The 19,103-nt window shown below is 37.2% G+C and overlaps 1 protein-coding gene and 1 long non-coding RNA gene across 5 annotated transcripts in view; one reads left to right on the forward strand and one right to left on the reverse strand.

Annotated features, from left to right (window-relative positions):
• Positions 1 to 19,103, reverse strand: part of SH3RF1 (SH3 domain containing ring finger 1) — a 187,888-nt gene that overhangs the window by 107,102 nt on the left and 61,683 nt on the right. The window lies entirely within an intron of this gene.
• Positions 5,291 to 19,103, forward strand: part of LOC131383142 (uncharacterized) — a 33,639-nt gene continuing 19,826 nt past the window's right edge. For both annotated transcript variants that reach the window (XR_009212945.1, XR_009212946.1), the window contains exons 1-2: positions 5,291 to 5,415; positions 6,350 to 6,479. This is a non-coding gene — a long non-coding RNA (uncharacterized LOC131383142). The remainder of the gene's footprint in view (positions 5,416 to 6,349; positions 6,480 to 19,103) is intronic.

A 19,103-nucleotide genomic window follows, 5' to 3' on the forward strand; every position in this document is an offset into this window, starting at 1 on the left:
AAAAAAAAAAAAAAAAAGCCCACCTTAGGATAATTGTGTTTGTGTTTGTTGTATTATGTCTTGACTGTATCCAGAATGATGTAATAACCCTTTTATAAGTATAAACTTCCTGACACTTTTTTTATAAAATCACAAATTCAAAGACCTGATACTACTACAACTAATAAATGAAATCTCTTCAGCACTTTTTGGTTAGAATAATATTATATTATATCCCTTTAAAATATTACTAAAAGTGGACTCCAAAGTATAATAAGACTCTGATCAAGATAAAATACACAAAGTTTCAAATGTTTTCTTTGCTGTATAAGAAAACTATGGTTCATAGACTTGCTCAGACTGCCAAATACAAAGTGACCCCTCAAAATCAGAATGTTCTTTAAATGTAGAAATGTAAAGGCTTCATAATACTATTGTGCTTTAAGAAAAATCAATTGGTCCAAATTATTGCATCTAATGAGATTTTCCAGGCTTTCTGGCAATATTTGTGAGTTAGAGAAAAAGGCAAATTGCTTTATGGAAACATTTGAAACAAAGTCCTCCGTCTCCATCTTCATTTGCTTTCCATAATCACAAATTGGTTTTCAGGTTACTGTGGCTTTCAACACTTTAAACCACAAATGAAGGCCTAATTCTTAGGATACTGGCACAATGAATACTTTTAACATCCCCAGTTATATTAATATTAGTGTTCTCCTTCTGTACTGCAAACAGTCTACAAATAGTAGAGTGAGTGTTAAATCAGCAGATTCTTCATGCTTAATATGCTGTAATTTTCCATAGGACTAGTCAATATAAATGTATACTTTAAAATATACACATTTGTGAATGTCCACAAAATACATACACTTGTTTTTGCTCCTTTTTATATTATGCTAAATATAGTACATGCATCCTGATTTGTATATTTTGAAACATATTTACATTATTAGAAATAATGCATTCTCTATGGAAATAAATCAAATGATTTTTAGAGCATCTAATTTGTATAAATCTTTACACATGTATACGTAAGTATATTAAGCAAAACGATTACTAAAGAGAATAAATAAAAAGAAATTGCACCTAGCCATATTATCATAAAATTGCAGAACATCAAAGACAAAGAGAAGACTTTACAAGAGAAAAAAGAGAATCTAACAAAGAAATGACAATTAGGCTGAAAACAGACTTCAACAGAAACAATAGAGGCCAACGGTTTGTGGAAATATCTTTAAAGTGCTGAGAGAAAATACATCAGTCTAGACTTAAAACAAGAACAAGAGAAAAATAATGACCTCTGTAGACAAAAACTGAGAGGATTTATTACCAGCAGGATTTTGCCCACTGGAGCTTCTAAAGGAATACTTTAAGAAGGACAATACTTCTAGAAAGCAGGTCTGAGTTGTAAGAAGGAAAAGGAAGCAAATAAATTGATAAAATAGTGGCAAACCTAAACAATCAATAATACAATAATAAAGTCTAGGGTTTTAAAAGGGCAGCATGTAAAGTAGGAGAGAAGCAACTGGAGTTGTATTTGAAGATCCTCATGGTATTTGGGAGGCATTTAATATCAGGTTTAGACTGCTAGGTATGCATAGACAATTTCAAGGTACCCATAAAATAATAAAAACTGTACAATTTCTACGTTTAGAAAAACATTAGCTGCTGTTACAAACCCCCAGATTTCAGTGGCTTAACACATCATTCTCATAACAGTCTAATGTTTGGTTGGCAGGTGGTTTTCCTCTACACAGACGTTCAAAGACTCAGGTTCTTACCATCTTGTGGCTTCACCAACCATTAGGGTCTTATAATCTTGTGCATCCAGAGAGGAGAAGTGAAAAGTGGCATGGATGAAGTCCAAGCACTCCTAAAAGCCTTGACCCCAACATGGTAAAAGTCACTTCTGTTCACATCCCACTGGTTAGATCTCAGTCACACAGTAATGTATAACAGCAAATGGTCTTGGAAAATGTGGCTTAGTGTATGCACAAAAAAAACAAAAAACAGAGGAGATGAATACGTTTTTGAGAGCAGCTAGGAGGTTCTGTCACAGCTTCCAATCCACTGGGAATAAGAAAACAAACAAAATTCAAACAATTTAAAAAGAAAGACAATAAAAGAGAAAAGGAAATGGATAAAAAGGTGTGACAAATATAAATAAAGTATTAAGGTGAGGTGACAGTAACAACATCAAACATTCAGCAAGCACAATACATGTAAATTAATCTACCAGTTAAAAATTAGATATTATAATGTATTTTAAAACAATAACAAAATGAAGCAGTATGCTCTTTATAAGAGGCACACCTAAAACATAAAGACATAAAAGATCGAAAGCATGAGAAAATATTCCAGGCAAATATGAACCTAAATAAAGTTATGTACTACATCAGTATCATTTTAAAATGGACTCCACCAAAAAAAAAAGGAATAAAGAGAGTACCTACATAATGGTAAATTTACTAGGAAAGTATACTAATTCCATATATTTAAACATCTATTAAAATAGCCTCAAATATGTATAGAGCAAGATTTAATAAAAACACAGAAGAAATTAATGAACCCATCATGTAGTCAGAGATTCTAAAATATGTTTGATGCAGAGGACATGTGTAGTAATGCCAAATAAAAGTACACACTGTTTTCACATACATATTTCCAAAACCTGTGTATATGTTAAGCCACAAAACCAGTCTCAATGGAGTTCCAACAATAGGTATTATATAGACCATGCCCCTTAATCACAAAGCAATTAAGTTAAAAATCAATTATATAAAAATAAAATCTCCATAGTTAGAAAATTTTAAAGCATTTCTAAATAACCCATGAGTCAAAGTAAACACTAGAAAATAAATATTTACTTCAGAAAAAAGAAGTATTTACTTCAGTAAGAATGAACCACAGCTCACAACAGGGATGAATCAGAAACAAAAGGTGAGGAAAAAAACATTATGTTACAGAAAACATAATGTGAGGAAAAAAGTTTCATAACTTACATATACCTTACATAATCTTTCATATGTATCATATGTATTACTATGTGATACACTGGCACATATATTTGTGACCAGTTCAACTACGTGCTCCCTTTACTATTTAAAAATCTTTTTATTTAAAAGAAAGTTCCACAGCTATTCACTCTTCTCGTCCCCATCACAGATTAGGAAGATACTTTAGATACCAGAGTAGTCTGGTGAGACAAGTACATCAGATTCCAGAATAGTCCATCCCAACTGAGATGAGTAAACTGGTAAGTTTCTAGAGCTTAATGGGTTAGAACAGCTATGAGGTCCCTGTCTAGAATACTTGGCCCTTTCAAAGTAAAATGACAGCAGTAAGAGAACAGAAGTTTCAGTGTGCTCTTGAGCCAGTCAGACACAATGTCAGTTAAATAAATTTTAAAAACACAACAGGATTCCAAATATAAAGAAATTAAGATGGCAAACAATAATACAGTATTGTCACCATTTCTGATTACTGGCAATCTGAAAAAAACCTTTTCTATGATAAAATGTAAAATATACGATCAATATTTTTAAAATTAACATTTTTAAAAGGATTAAATTTAGTGAAAAGTAGCAGGAACAATGAAATTTGGAATTAAAGTTTCTATTAGAAAAACATCACGGCCTCTCCATCTACTGCCAGAGCTGGCTTTAACAATTAACAAATACTTATTCTGCAGGGAATTTGTTGATGCAAAAACCAGGAAACAATTTATCTCCATTGGGAATACTTTGAAGAAAGGATTAGAGCGGGGCTAGGGCAGGGAGGATCTGTAAAAAACAATATTTGCCAAACTAAAAACACATAGGCACACATGGGAATTATTTTACTTTCAACAAGTTCTGAAAGTAGTAACAAAACCAGGGAGAGTTAAAAGAATAATTTAACACTGATGTTTCAGGAATGCTAAAGGAGACTAGGCATTTAGACTTCATGTTGCTAAGTGTGTTCATCTAAAATCTAAAAGCCACTTTCATAACAACAACTTTGCTATTCCTTAGCATTTTGTCTCTTTAGGCAGCTTATTTCCCAGTCAAAGTTATAATTTTGTATTCATAATACCATAATCATTTCCATGGTAACTTCCTGTGAAGTCACAGAGAAAACACTATTGACTTCTCCTGAGGCTCTGATTTCCCAGTTGAAATCATATGTTGATTTTATTTTTTCCAATGTAAGTCAAAGGTTACTATTAAAAATCCTGGGGATGAGGTCTTAACACAGAAAACCCATCTGTCATCACTACAGAGGCAAGTAGAGAAACCTAGTAGCACAGGATACTTGGTTCAAACTGCAAGGACCTGTACCAGAGTCAGTGAACTTGGGTTCACACCCCAGTTCTGATAGCTATGAGAGAGGAGTCTTTGGACACAGTATCTAATGTTCTCAAGTTTCCCTTTACCCATCTGTAAAATGAGAAAGTATCTCATAATGTTGTGAGAATTAAAAGAGAGACAATGCTGTCAGCTTAAAAAACAAAACAAAAAAAACCTCACTCCCCCAAAATTTACAGCTATCTTTGACCTCAGGATATAGATATAGAGTTGCAATGGAAGTACTTATTCAGCAAATATTTATCAAGGGCCTACTTTGTGTTCTTGGTGCTGGGAAGACAAGGAATAGTGTTAGTGCTTTGGCCCTAACAAAAACTGTTTCTTTATCCTGATGCTTCAGTTTAATGTTTACCTCCCTCTGTAGGAGGCTAGTTCTTGGTATGAGGTCAACCTTGACTCTCAACCCTCTCTATTTTTCTCTTGTGCCCACATATCAAGGCAAATAGAGTACACATTTTAAAGCCTCAGACAGTGAGCCTCTGTGTGGATGAGAAATGAAGTCCAGGCTGGGCAGCACTGTTTCAATTTACCATCTCATCTGAAGGAGGGGATGTGGTTCCTTTTAAAGGACAATGTATAATGAATAAAAACCTCATTCTCCTTACAGCTAGCTTATAATTATTATTTGGGTTAATAGCACAGTGACAATTGTCTGAACCTCTGAAAACACAAGGGTAGTAAATACCTACCTTCAGAAACCAAAGCATCAGTTAATTCCAAGCCTGCCTAACTCCCTATTTCTACAGAAATAACACAATAATTTTACCTAGCAACTTCAGGAAAAGTGGAGAAATAGCTTATGACAAAAAGAAAATCTAACCCCTTTGAATCCCTTAGATATGTTGTTGTCATCAGATACTTAAACTTCGTACCTAAAATAAAGCTTAATAAATTTACCATTATAAATGCTGAGGTGGTCTTCAAAGAAAGAAACGGAAAAACTGGTAATTGTGTGCTTTCTCAGCAGGAAAACAATTTAAAGTGTATATATCTAAAGGAAGAAGACATAACATTCTGTATCTATATACTAATGTATATTCTCCTGAACACTATTTGGGATAGATGGCTCTTGGAGAAAAAAAGATCTATGGTAAGCGTGGAAGGGCTCTGAGAAGTTCTGCAGCAAAGACACCTGTTTATTGTTAAGAAAATGCTAAACAAGCATTTTCCAAAATTATTTGACTAAATGTCTCACAGAAAACACTTAAGAACATGCTGTTATTTAGTAAGCCACACATTCACATAGCTGCTAAAGTGTATCACAGAGTATCAACTCATAACTCAAAGCATCTTGCTCTTTGTAGTTAAAAGAGCAAATAAAAATATCCTAGAACTGGCCAAGCACAGTGGCTCATGCCTGTAATCCCAGCACTTTGGGAGGCTGAGATTGGTGCATCGCTTGAATCCAGGAGTTCGAGACCAGCCTGGGCAACATGGCGAAACCCCACCTCTACCAAAAATACAAAAATTAGCCAGGCACGGTGGTGTGCACCTGTAATCCCAGCTACTTGGAAGGCTGAAGTGGGAGGATGGTTTGAGCCTGGGAGGTGGAGGTTGCAGTGAGCTGAGATGGCACCATTGCACTCCAGCCTGGGCAACTGAGCCAGACCCTGTCTCAAGAGAAAAAAAAAAAATCCTGGAATTCTATTCTAATTGTTCCGCAATCCCTACCAGAAACACGAATTTCCTTCTATAAGTGTATGGAATATTTAAATGATAGAAAATAATGTAAGCTGTTTTGCTTGTCTGAAGATATACTTATACCTAGAACAGTATCTGATACACAAAAATAACTGTGAAACGAATGACTGAATAATCTCCATAGTTTTCTTATCTTCTCTTCCATACTCCCTACAAGATATTGATTCTACAAAATTATGTATTTAGAAGCACATTACAGAAAATAATGTAGACACTGGTACTAAATAGATAGGGTTTTAAAGTCTGGTTGCACTACTAATTAGCTATGTGACCTTCAGCAATTACTTTTTACAAAACGGGAATTAAAACTTTTTATCCCACAGGACTACTACGAAGAAAGCGCCTGGCATAATCTTGGCACATCGAAGGCATTCAAAAAATACCAGTCATCTCTCTTCACTCCCTCTAACTTACTTTAACCTCATTTAAACTTTGAGGAAAAAGAACTCAAGGGTAAGTAAAACCATGGTGGATTATCAAATGAGATGAGGTAAACCAAAACAAACAAATCCCACAGAGAATATGATGAAAACAGAGTTACTTTCTAAAGACTGCAGCACTGTTCCTCAGGTGCTTCCCAAAGGTTCCAAGTACTATAGTTTCTTTTAAGTTTCAGGTGTGCATCTTTTAATCAAACTAATTCAATGAAATTTCCAGCACATCATTTCATTCAATCATCCTATTCTCTGTCAAAGGTTTTATCCCCCACAAAATCTAAACAACACATTTTTATAATAATGTCTCTTACTCCCAACAACACTCAAACAAAAAACTTAAACCAAGTTTAACACTCCATATATATTAGAAACAGCATGAAGTAGAGTATTCAATACACAATTAGTTTACAGAAATTACACTAACTCTTACCTGGTTATCACATATATTACCTTCTCTTTTTTTTTTTTTTTTTTTGAGACGGAGTCTTGTTTTGTCGCCAGGCTGGAGTGCAGTGGCATGATCTTGGCTCACTGCAATCTCCGCCTCCTGGGTTCAAGTGATTCACCTGCCTCAGCCCCCTGAGTAGCTGGGACTACAGGCATGCACCACCACACCCGGCTAATTTTTTGTATTTTAGTAGAGACGGGGTTTCACCACATTGACCAGGATGGTCTCGATCTCCTGACCTCGTGATCCACCCACCTCGGCCTCCCAAAGTGTTGGGATTACAGGCATGAGCCACCGCGCCCAGCCACCTTCTCCTTTTGAAGAGTCTGAGCTCATATTTTATCTTGTTTCTGACATTTGAAAAAAAAATTCTAATATTAAGAAGTTGCTTGCTGATTTTTAAAAAGGCTTTATAAGAGGACCGAAGTTTCTTTTTCTGGGTCAATCAGTCATGAGTAAACTAAGGAAAAGAAGGAATCATACATTAAAATGGAAATTTACTAGCAACATGGAGTGGAGTTACCTGATGTGCTGACACAGTAACAAGGGAGTCAAGGGAAATAGCTTCATTAAATGAACTATTTATGTTCCAGTAAATCCAGTGTTTTAAAATTCTGACATTTGTTTTGAAACCAGATTCAGATTTCGTACATAGTATTTCTTTGTTGGCAAGAGCTGGAAGAAAGTTAATGCCAATAAGTCTATCTTTTTTGCATATGCTTTTTGTGTGTTAGGGTATCAGAGGACCTATGAATCAGGTCGAAATTAACACCACATGTGCATGTCTTTGGAGAAACAGAAATGACTTGTCAGATTTCTATCATAAAAACTAATTTATATTTTTGTAATCCCACTAATAAGGTAGTAATAAGCATGGCAACTCTCCCAAGTGCTATCTCTTTTATATTAATAACTGGTTTTGTAAAAATAAGATCAAATCACCAAAAAATGCAGGCCAATTTCCAGGCATGTCAACGTACTGCCTGCCCTGAACTCCGGAGCGCAGTGCAGCACTGAGCATATCCTTCCTGGGTTCTTTTTTCCCATTTGCTCTCATGAAGTGTTGACAAATACGCACCTGTCAGAAAATCTTCAGCATATTTTTTCACTCTGAAAGGAGCCCAATGACGTTAGCAGGACTAATAAATTTCTCTTTCCCTTTCTTGAAATTTACCAACGTACTATACCAACACAATGAAATTTTTCTGACTCAAGGAAAGCAAAAGAGAACCCCAGGAATATTTAAAGAATTTCTCAACCACAGATACAGAAATGTACAAAACCCATATCCTGATTTGAGAAAACAAACATGCATCCAAAGGAGATTTCAAATCCTTGGCAAAAATAGCCTCTGAAAAAAGCAATTTTTGGCTCATTAGGGATATTTACATTTTGGGCCTTTTATAACTGGTTCTCTCCACTGCTAACATTACAAAAACAATATATTCATATTTTTAACTGATAGTTTTAAATGGAATACATAGTGATAAAACTGGGGAACACAGCAAATGCAAACATTAGTGACAAAGAAAAGTCTCTTTCAAGATCAGTAATTTCAAGGATTTTAGAACAGTGGTGCTAAAGAGCATCTCTTGCATATCACAACTCTCAAGAGAACATTAGGAAAATACGATAAAACCCATGAAATCTTCATGCTATAAACGACAGCACTTTTAAATATTTGAAAATGATACCTTAGCATGCCACACATGATTCAATCTAAAATGGATGTTTGAAGTCCCTCTGGATTCATCCCCCTTTGCGATCATTTAGTGACCCACGCCCACCTAGGAGTTTGCCTACACTGCCCTAGAGTCTAACATCCATTCAAGGGGCTGGTGGAAGAGGGGTAGTTCACACCCATAATTCCAGTACTTTGGGAAGCCAAGGTGGGAGGATGGCTTGAAGCCAGGAGTTTGAAACCAGCCTAAGCAACATGGTGAGACACTGTCTCCACAAAAAATTTTTTTTAATTATATAAAAACAAAAAAAGTCCACCAAGGGATTCACTTTACATAAATGAAGTCAAGAAACATTTGGGACAAGTGCTTATTATGTGCAGTGTTCATCACTGCTGCTACAAAGACAAATTATAGAGAATCCCTGCCCCAAGCTAACAGGATACCTTGGGTGCATCAAAGGTCTAACCTTTATAGGGTGCACAGAGGAAAACACACAAGCCATCGGAAACCTAAGAAAATGACATGTAGTGTTGCATTCATTTTACCAGTGGGAAATAAAGAACCAATAAGGTCAATGACAAAATGAATGGAGAATTATCTATTATAAAAAGAAAGAGGCCAGGTTCAGTGGCTCATGCCTGTAATTCTAGCACTTTGGGAGGAAGAACTGGGATCACTTGAAGCCAAGAGTTCAAGACTGGCATGGACAACATAGTAAGACCCCATCTCTCTTTTTTTTTGAGACAGGGTTTCACTCGTCACCCAGGCTGGAGTGCAATAGCATGATCGTAGCTCACTGCAGCCTTGATCTCCCAGGCTCAAGCCATCCTCCCACCTCAGCCTCCCAAATAGCTGGACTACAAGTGGGTGCTACCATGCCTGGCTAACTTTTTTCTCTACAGCAGAGATAAGGTCTCGCTAGGTTGCCCAGGCTGGTCTCAAATTCCTAAGCCCAAGCAATCCTCCTGTCTCAGCCTCCCAACAGGCTGGGATTCTAGGCATCAGCCACTGAGCCTGGCCAAAAGACCCCACCTCTACAAAAAATAAAAGAATTAGTCAGGCATGGTGGCATGCTCCTGTACTCCTAGTTACTCAAGAAGCTAAGGCAAGAGGGTCACTTGAGCCCAAGAGTTTAAGGTTACAGTGAGCCATGATCATGCCACTGTGCTCCAGTCTAGGTGACTGAGTAAGACCCTGTCTCAAATAAATAAGTAATTTTAAAATAATAAAGAGAAATGAGATCTAATTTCTGGATATTATACCATCTGCTAAACCAAAATTCCTACATTTTAAAACAAGTCATATACCAAAACCTTTTAGGATTAGACTCTGGCCTCTGAATCAACAATACCCTAAGAAGAACTGCAAAGACTAGAATTCTGTCCATAGAATGTGGTCAGCTCTGCAGTGGTCTTTCTCATTCTTGAGGCAGTCCAGGTTCTGGATGCTTCCAGCTTTGCTGTGAAGATAAACCCAACTCTAGAATGTGATGGCTGGGCCAGTCCCAGTCAATCTACCTCTACATAAGACACTTGTTTAGAAAGCTCCCTTTTTCTTAACTCCTGGTCTACTATGTCAAAAGCCAAGACTCAGCAGAGGACAAGAGACAGTTGTTTATACAGGTGCCACTTTCTAAAGGGTCCTCACAGAAGCAAACCTCTCCCTCCCGCAGAGCTGGACTCAGATCACAGGACTAATGACACCATGGGGGGTGTCAGTAGGGGTGGAGGGGGATCCTGCACCAAAGAGACAAGCAGGGTCCTGGGAAGAGGGGGATGGGAACCAAAACAAAATTGAATGAGCATAGACTCGACTTTGCCAGGCTTCCACATCTGGGGGTAAGATGCTATGCACTAGGTAACATGAAACATACTAAAATAAAAGCACACTTGGAAATGTAAAGATTGAGCCCAGAATTGCTTATTTAAGTCCTCAAGTTTTATTTTTTTTTCCTAAAAGGAAACCACATTCCTTCACTAACTCTCCTTCATCCTCACCCCCACTGCCTGACCCCAAGTAATAGCCGTTTCTGTCCAGAGTTTAAATGACCTCTGCCCTTCCACCCACTTTATCTTCTATAGGAATTTCATTCATCCTTTTGTTGCCCACAGGAACACATTGTGCCCTCATTTTCCCTCTCACTTTTAATCATATTCCTAAAGAAAGTCTTGTAGTAGGCAAAGGAAGCAGCAATGGGTAGGGGAGAAAAGATGAAAATTAAGTCTTACTGTGATAAAATTATACCTCTTTTTAGTAAGACAGACACAAAAGTTTCTTAAAAATGTGAGTGAGTGTGTGTGTGTATGTGTGTGTTGCTATCAAGTCAACTATTTCTTTCCTAATGATATAATAATAAATAATTATTTTCATTCCTAATTACTAAATTAAGGACATATAATCTAAAAGGCAATTAGTCATCTTAGTTATACCAATTTCACTCTGTCTTAGTGCCCCAAGGAGAAGAGGAGATGACACACACTTGAGTTTTGAATCAGGCATCAAACATCTAGTCTGAAGCTGCATCAGGCTTGCCTTATCTCTCTGCCTCCTTCATTCAGGTCCAGCTCCTGGAAAGCTACCCAACATTCATTTCAAGTCCTTTGTAATTCAAGGGAAAGCCAAGAAGTAGGCGTGGGCCTACACAGAAACCCCTGGGCATGAATAAAAATTTGAGAACTTTTCTCAAGATAGTTACTGTGACTAAAAAATAAGCAAGGGACTGAAAAAAAAAAAAAAAAGAAAAAGAAAATGAGACAAAAGACGAAAAACACACCAAACAAAATAAAAAATAAGGCAGTAGGGCAGGGCGTGGTGGCTCATGCCTGTAATCCCAGCACTTTGGGAGGCTGAGGCAGGTGATCACTTGAGGTCAGAAGTTCAAGACCAGCCCGGCCAATATGGTGAAACTCCATCTCTACTAAAAATACAAAAATCAGCCAGACGTGGTGGCGTGCACCTGTGATCCCAGCTACTCAGGAGGGTGAGGCAGGAGAATCGCTTGAACCCAGGAGGCGGAGGTTGCAGTGAGCTGAGATCATGCCACTGCACTCCAGCCTGAGTGACCGAGCAAGACCCTGTCAAAAAAACAAAAACAATTGAGGCAGCAAGTTATAGAAAAAGACAGTGTCCTTTCAGCCAACTTGTCCTTCAGTACTCAGATAAGGATCCACTTCATCCAGGATGCTTTCCCTGATGCCAAGTCAGTTTAAGGTATCGTCCCCTAGGAACTCTCCTACTACATTCCTCATCCTACAGTACCTATCCTCATGGACTGTAATTGAATAGTTAACAGTCCACCTTCCCTATTGGAATAACAGAGTGAGGACAGGGACCATATCTTGCTTGTAATTGTAGTATTTTCAGTATCAACATTAAGCTCATGGTGAGAGTCAGTAAGCATTATTAGAAAAGTAAACAATATAAGTTCAAACCCTGGTCCCACCATTACCTCACACTGTGACATAAATATACTCAAGTTTCCTTATCTGTAAAATGAAGATAATAAGATAGATAACACTGTAATGTACCAGAAGGTGTTAGTGCAATTCATGGCATACAATAAATGTTAACTGCTTTTTCTTCATACCCTTTTTTTTTATTTTTGGAGACAGGGTCTCACTCTGTTGCCCAGGCTGGAGTGCAATGACACAATCACGGCTCACTGCAGCCTTGACCTCTCCGGCTCAAGCGATCCTCTCTCCCTAGTCTTTCAAGTAGCTGGGACTACAGGCACACGTCACCACAGCCAGCTAATTTTTGTATTTTTTTTTTTTTTTTTTTGTAGAGATGGGGTTCGCCATGTTGCCTAGGCTGGTCTCAAACTCCTGAGCTCAAGCAATATGCCTGTCTTGACCTCCCAAAACGGTGGAACCACAGGCATGAGGCACCATGCCCGGACTCTTTATGCCATTTTATTAGTTCTCAAACCTCTATTCTGTAGGTCTTTTCCTGCCTTCCTCTCTCACTAATGCATCTCCTTCTCACCTCCATCTGGAGTCTTTCTGCTATTTTACCCTTCTCTCCTCTTGCCTTTCCCTCCTACTCTCCTTTCAATATTTATTTCCCTTACATATTTGCATCATCTTACCATGAAGAATTATTTGCATTTGAAAACTGTGAGCTTTACCTTCTAATTCACATGAAGACAAAACATCTTATATGACTGCTTGGCTCATACTGCAGATATGCTTTAACCTATGATTATTTGTAGAATGATGAAAAAATTTGAGTAAATGCTAATTCTATAAATTACAGTGAAACATTATGCAGATTTTAATCTATCACTTCCAAAAGTGGTGTAAGCCTCTTTTAAAATTAAATAAAACCCTACTAAAATAGTTACATTTACCTAAATTATGAATGCAAAATTATTTTCTTTTCATAATAACATGTTAAATTAAGTTTAGCCTAAAGTGGCCTCCTTACATATTTTAGGTTCTGCCTAAAAGTTTCTCCGTGCATAGTGAACTGTGACCCGACTGGATGTGTAAAAAGACTGTAACCTACCCTTGTGTCAATCACTGAGTTTCAGCCAATTAAAGGCTGTTCATATCATATTCAAATAAGGTTCAAAACATCAAGCTGTAATGAAGACAGTTGTTTCTGTACCTCAGTTCCATTTTCTGTACATCACTTTCCTTTCTCTGTCCACAAACCTTTAACCATGCACAGTGCCAGAGTCTCTCTCAACCTATTCTGGCTCAGGGACTGCCCAATTTGCAAATTGTTCTTTACACAATTTAGTTTGTCTAAGGTTTCACTTTTAACACATGCATAATTTAGCATAATTATTACTTAATTTTTGTGATGCAGCTTTAATGCTCTCAAAAAACCCTACTTCCTCAAAACGGATTTATTTTTATAGAACAATGCAAATAAGGACAAAAGACAAAATACTTATATCCTTAAACCCAAAATCCCATAAAATATCTCTACTGTCCTTTGGTGAGCAGGATTTAGTATTATGACCCACTGTCCAAAGAAGAAACTAGCCGAGCATGGTGTTGAGCATGGTGGCTCATGCCTGTAATCCCAGCACTTTGGGAGGGCAAGGCAGGCAGATCACGAGGTCAGGAGATCGAGACCATCCTGGCTAACATGGTGAAACCCTGTCTCTACTAAAAATACAAAAAATTAGGTGGGCGTGGTGGCAGACGCCTGTAGTCCCAGCTACTTGGGAGGCTGAGGCAGGAGAATGGCGTGAACCCGGGAGGCAGAGCTTGCAGTGAGCTGAGATTGGGCCACTGTACTCCAGCCTAGGCGACAGAGCGAGACTCCGTCTCAAAAAAAAAAAAAAAAAAAGAAGAAGAAACTAAATCAAAGAACACCAAACTACCACCTCTCCATGGAGAACTTAGAATAAGCAGGTTATCACAATAGCACTTGTCTACTATGAATAAGGGACTAGTCTAAACTGCACTTAGTACAATTCAAATGAAGGCCTGCATGCTTCTACAGTATTTTTCATAATTAAAAGGGGGGAAGTGCTATGAACAATTAAAGCCTAGATACAGATGTGTGAATGTATGTGTGTGGTTTATGGATGAAAATATTCTCAAGTTTTGTTTCAGTATATGTCAGAGAATTTGTCAGATGCCAATCAAACTGGCACATCACACTGACTCCATCCCAAGTCACCATCTGGATAACTGCACTCCTGACACCATCTCTTGGAGAGAGGGCTTTTCAATATAATGAAAATATAAGAAAAATTGCAAAAGTCACTGTTACATGTTTTTTCCCAAATGTAACTAATCATTTCACCTGTCATTCCACTACTTAGTTTTTTGTTAATAATGTTGGAAGTAATAAATAAAGGTTTCTATAAGATCTTGTTTTCTGATTTTTTTTTTTTTTTTTTTTTTGAGACGGAGTTTCACTCTTGTTGCCCAGGCTGGAGTGCAATGGCACAGTATCAGCTCACCGCAACCCTCGCATCCCGGGTTCAAGCAATTCTCCTGCCTCAGCCTCCCGAGCAGCTGGGATTACAAGCATGTGCCACCATGCTCAGCTAATTTTGTATTTTTAGTAGAGACAGGGTTTCTCCATGTTGGTCAGGCTGGTCTTAATCTCCCGACCTCAAGTGATCTGCCTGCCTCAGCCTCCCAAAGTGCTGGGATTATAGGTGTGAGCCACCGCGCCTGGACTATTTTCTAATTTCTAAAAGATTCTCTGAAATATTTAATCAATTACAAAGAAAAAGTAAAACTTTCTGGCTTGATACAAGAGAATGACACAATAATCCCAGGACTTTTTAATATTTAAGCAAGTATCTATATGTTTTTTCCCTTTTCATAATTTCCTTCCATTTTTTTCTCTTTTAAAAAGACTCTTTTACAGCAGTTTTACGTTCACAGCAAAACTGAGCAGAAAGTACAGAGAGTTCCCATATACTCCTAAACACAGACAAGCACAGCCTCTCCTACAATCAATATCCCTAACCAAAGGGGTACATTTCTTACAATCAGTGAACCTACATCGACAAGCATCATCAACCTAAGTCCACAGTTTACATCAGGTTCCCTCTTGGTGTTCTATGCCATGGTTTTGGAAAAACGTTTAATCACACGTATCCACCATTACAGAATCATACATTATAATTTCAGTGTTCAAAAAAATCCTCCATGCTCAACTTATTCATTCTCCCTGCCCCTTAACTTCTGGCAACCACTGATCTTTTCACTATCTCATAGTTTTGCTTTTTCCAGAATGTCATATAGTTCAAAGGACATCTTGGTTGCTTCCAAGTTTTGGCAGTTATGAGTAAAGCTGTTATAAATATCCATGTGCAGGTTTTTGTAAAGACATAAGTTTTTGACTAACTTAGGCAAACACCAAGCAATGCACTAGATCATATAGTAAGAGTTATGTTTCATTTTGTAAGAGACTGCCAAACTGTCTTCCAAAGTGACTATACCATTCTGCATTTCTACCTGCAATGAATGAGAATTCCTGTTGATCCACATTCTCACCAGCATTTAGTGTTGTCAGTGTTCTGGATTTATGTCATTCTAATAGGTACATGGTGGTATCTCACTTTAATTTGCATTCCCTAATGACACGTGTGTGAAGCATCTTTTCATATCCCATATGTATATCTACTTTGGTGAAGTGTCTGTTCAGGTCTTTTGCCCATTTTTCAATCCAATGGTTCATTTTCTTACTATTGAGTTTTAAGAGTTCTTTGTACATTATACATTTTAGCTAACAGTCTTTTATCAGATATATCTTTCACAAATATTTTCTCTTAGTCTGTAACTTGCCTTATATTCTCTTGACAGTGTCTTTTGCAGAGCAGAGTTTTTAACTTTAATGAATTTCAGCTTATCGAATGTTTCTTTCATATACTATGCCTTTAGAATGCATCTAAAAAGTCACCACCAAATCTAAGTTCATCCAGATTTTCTCTTCTTGGAGTTTCATAGTTTTGTGTTTTAGATTTAGGTCTGTGGTCCATTTTTAATTAATTTTTGTGAAGAGTATAAAGTCAGTTTCTAGATTCGTTTTTTTGCATGTGAATGTCCAGTTACTCCAGCAGCATTTGTTGAAAATACTGTCTTTTCTCCATTCTATTATTTTTGCTCCTTTGACAAAAGGTCACTTGACTATATTTATGTGGGTCTATTTCTGGGCTCTCTAATCCAGTTCATTAATCTGGTTTGTCTTTCTTTCACCAACACCACACTGGCTTGATTGCTGTAGCTTTACAGTAAGTCTTGAAGTTGGATAGTGTGAGTCCTCTTAGTTTGTTTTTCTCCTTCAATATTGTGTAGGCTATTATGGGGCTTTTGCCTCTTCATATAAACTTCAGAATCAGTTTGTCAATATACACTAATATAGTTTGGATGTCTGTCCCCTCCAAATCTCATGTTGAAATGTAATCCTCAATGTTGGAGGTGGGGCCTGGAGGGAAGTGTTTGGGTCATGGGGGCGCATCTCCCATGAGTAGCTTGGTACTGTCCTTGCAATAATGAGTGAGCTCTCACGAGATCTGGCTGTTTAAAAGTGTGTGGCACCTCCTCCCTCACTGTCTTGCTTCTGCTCCTGCCATGTGAGGTACCTGCTCCCACTTCGTTGTCTGCCATGAGTAAAAGCTCCCTGAGGCCTCACCAGAAGCCAGGCAGATGCCGGCACCATGCTTCCAGTACAGCCTGCAGGACTGTGAGCCAATTAAACCTTTTTTTCTTTATAAATTACCCAGCCTCAGATATTCCTTTATAGTGATGCAAAAATGGACTAAAACACCCACAAAACAATTTGTTTGGATTTTGATTGGGATTGTGTTGAATCTATAGATCAAGTTGGGAAAACAAACTGACGTCTTGACAATATTGAGCCTTCCTATCCATGAATGTGGATTATCTCTCATTTGTTTTTTATTTCTTTCATCGGATTTTTGTAATTTTCCTCGCACAGATATTGCATGTTTTGTTAGATTTATAGCTATAAGTATATAAGTCCATATATATGTGTATATATATATAAGTATTCATTCTTTTAGGTGCCAACGTAAATGGCAATGTGTTTTTAACTTGTAGTTTCATTTGTTGATGCCATATAGAAAAGTGATTGGCTTTTGTGTATTAACCTTGTTTCCTTCAGCCTTGCTAATTGACTAATAAGGACTAAAAAAACTTCCAGGAGTATTGTTGTCAATTCTTTTGGATTTTCTACGTATATTATCATGTCATCTGTAAACAAAGACATTTTTATTTCTTCCTTCCCAATCTTTATACCTTTTCTTTTCTTTGTCTTATAACATTAGCTAGGACTTCCTGTATAATGTTGAAAAAAAGTGGTGAGAGGGGAAATCCTTGTCTTGTTCTTGACCTTAATGAGAAAGCTTCTCTTTTCTCTATTAAGTATGTTGTTATCTGTAGGATTTGGGGTAGATATTTTTTTTTAGCAAGTTGAGGTAGTCCCGTCTAATGCTAGTTTACTGCCAGTTTTTATCAAGAATGGGTGTTGAATTTGGTCAAATTCTGCATCTACTGGTATGACCATATAGTTTTTCTTCTTTAGCTTGTTGCTGTGATGGATTACATTAATTGATTTTTCAATGCTTAACCAGCCTTGCATACTTAGGATAAATTCCATTTGGTCATTGTGTATAATTCTTTTATACATTGTTGCATTTGATTTGACAATATTTTGGTAAGATTTATACATCTATGTTCATGACAGATATGGCATTCCTTTTCTTGTAATGTCTTTACCTGGTTTTGGTATTAGGTTAATGCTGGCCTCATACAGTAAGTTACAAAGGATTCCCTCTGCATCTATCTTCTGAAAGAGACTGTGAAGCGTTGGTATAATTTCTTCCTTCAATGTTTGGTAGAATTCACCACATCTGGGCCTGGGGATTTCTGTTTTGGAAGGCTATTAATTACTGATTAAATCTCTTTAATAAATATAGACCTATACAGATTGTCTCTTCACTCCCCTCACTTTTGTTTATTATTGAAGTTTCATTAATTTCTTTCAGAAACATCAAATTCACAGATTTATTATCTGTAAATATGTGGGATACTAACTTGTTTTCTAATAGTCAAGTAATGTACTTTTTGTTTGTTTTTTTGTTGTTGTTTGCTTGTTTGTAACTCCCTGTGTGTGTAAAGTGTGAAGGGTCTCACTTCATTGCACAGGCTGGGGTGCAGTGGTGCAATCATGGCTCACTGCAGCCTCAACCTGCTGAGCTCAAACAATCCTGCTGCCTCAACCCCCCAAGCGGCTGGGACCACAGGCACACACCACCATGCCTGGTTAATTTTTGTATTTTTGTAGAGACAAGGTTTTGTCATGTTGCCCAGGCTGGTCTTGAACTCCTGAGCTCAAGAGATCTGCCCACCTTGGCCTCCCAAAGTGATAGAATTATAGGCATGAGCCACCATGCCCAGCCTAATAGTCAGGTAATGTAGTATCTGTGATATACGTTAGCTATATTTGTATCATTAGTTTAAGGTGGGCAAAATATTACTACTGAATCTTTAGAAGTCCATATTCTTAGTTTGTTATAACACATTTGGAAAAAAAAGAAATAAAGAAATAAAAATAAAGGTCTATATTCTGAAAAAGCTTCGAAAAAATTGGAAATTACAATGTTTTGGAAATTATAATTGTAAATTATGAAGTTTAAGCATTTAAATATTTATATTATTTGTCTTCATGAGACCTAAATTAAAGATATTCAGCTATTTTTAATTTTTTTCTACAAGATTTTCATATATATTTTCTGGCTAAAATTTTCCATAACTGTTCTTGCTCCTTTTATTGTTGTTGTGAGGATAAATAAAATCTATGCATTTACTACTATGGAGCACATAAGTGTCTGTTCAGAAATAAGAAATGCTTTCTCTGCCAGGGATGGTTGCTCACCTCCATAATCCGAGAACTATGGGAAGCTGAGGTGGAAAAATCAATTGAGCCCAGTGGTTTGGGACCAGCCTGGGTGATGAAGTGAGACCCCATCTCACTCAAAAATCACTAATTCAAAAATAATTTTTAGAAAGCT

This window comes from Hylobates moloch, unplaced genomic scaffold (genome assembly GCF_009828535.3).
Source record: "Hylobates moloch isolate HMO894 unplaced genomic scaffold, HMol_V3 SCAFFOLD_3, whole genome shotgun sequence".
Classification (NCBI taxonomy): Eukaryota; Metazoa; Chordata; class Mammalia; order Primates; family Hylobatidae; genus Hylobates; species Hylobates moloch.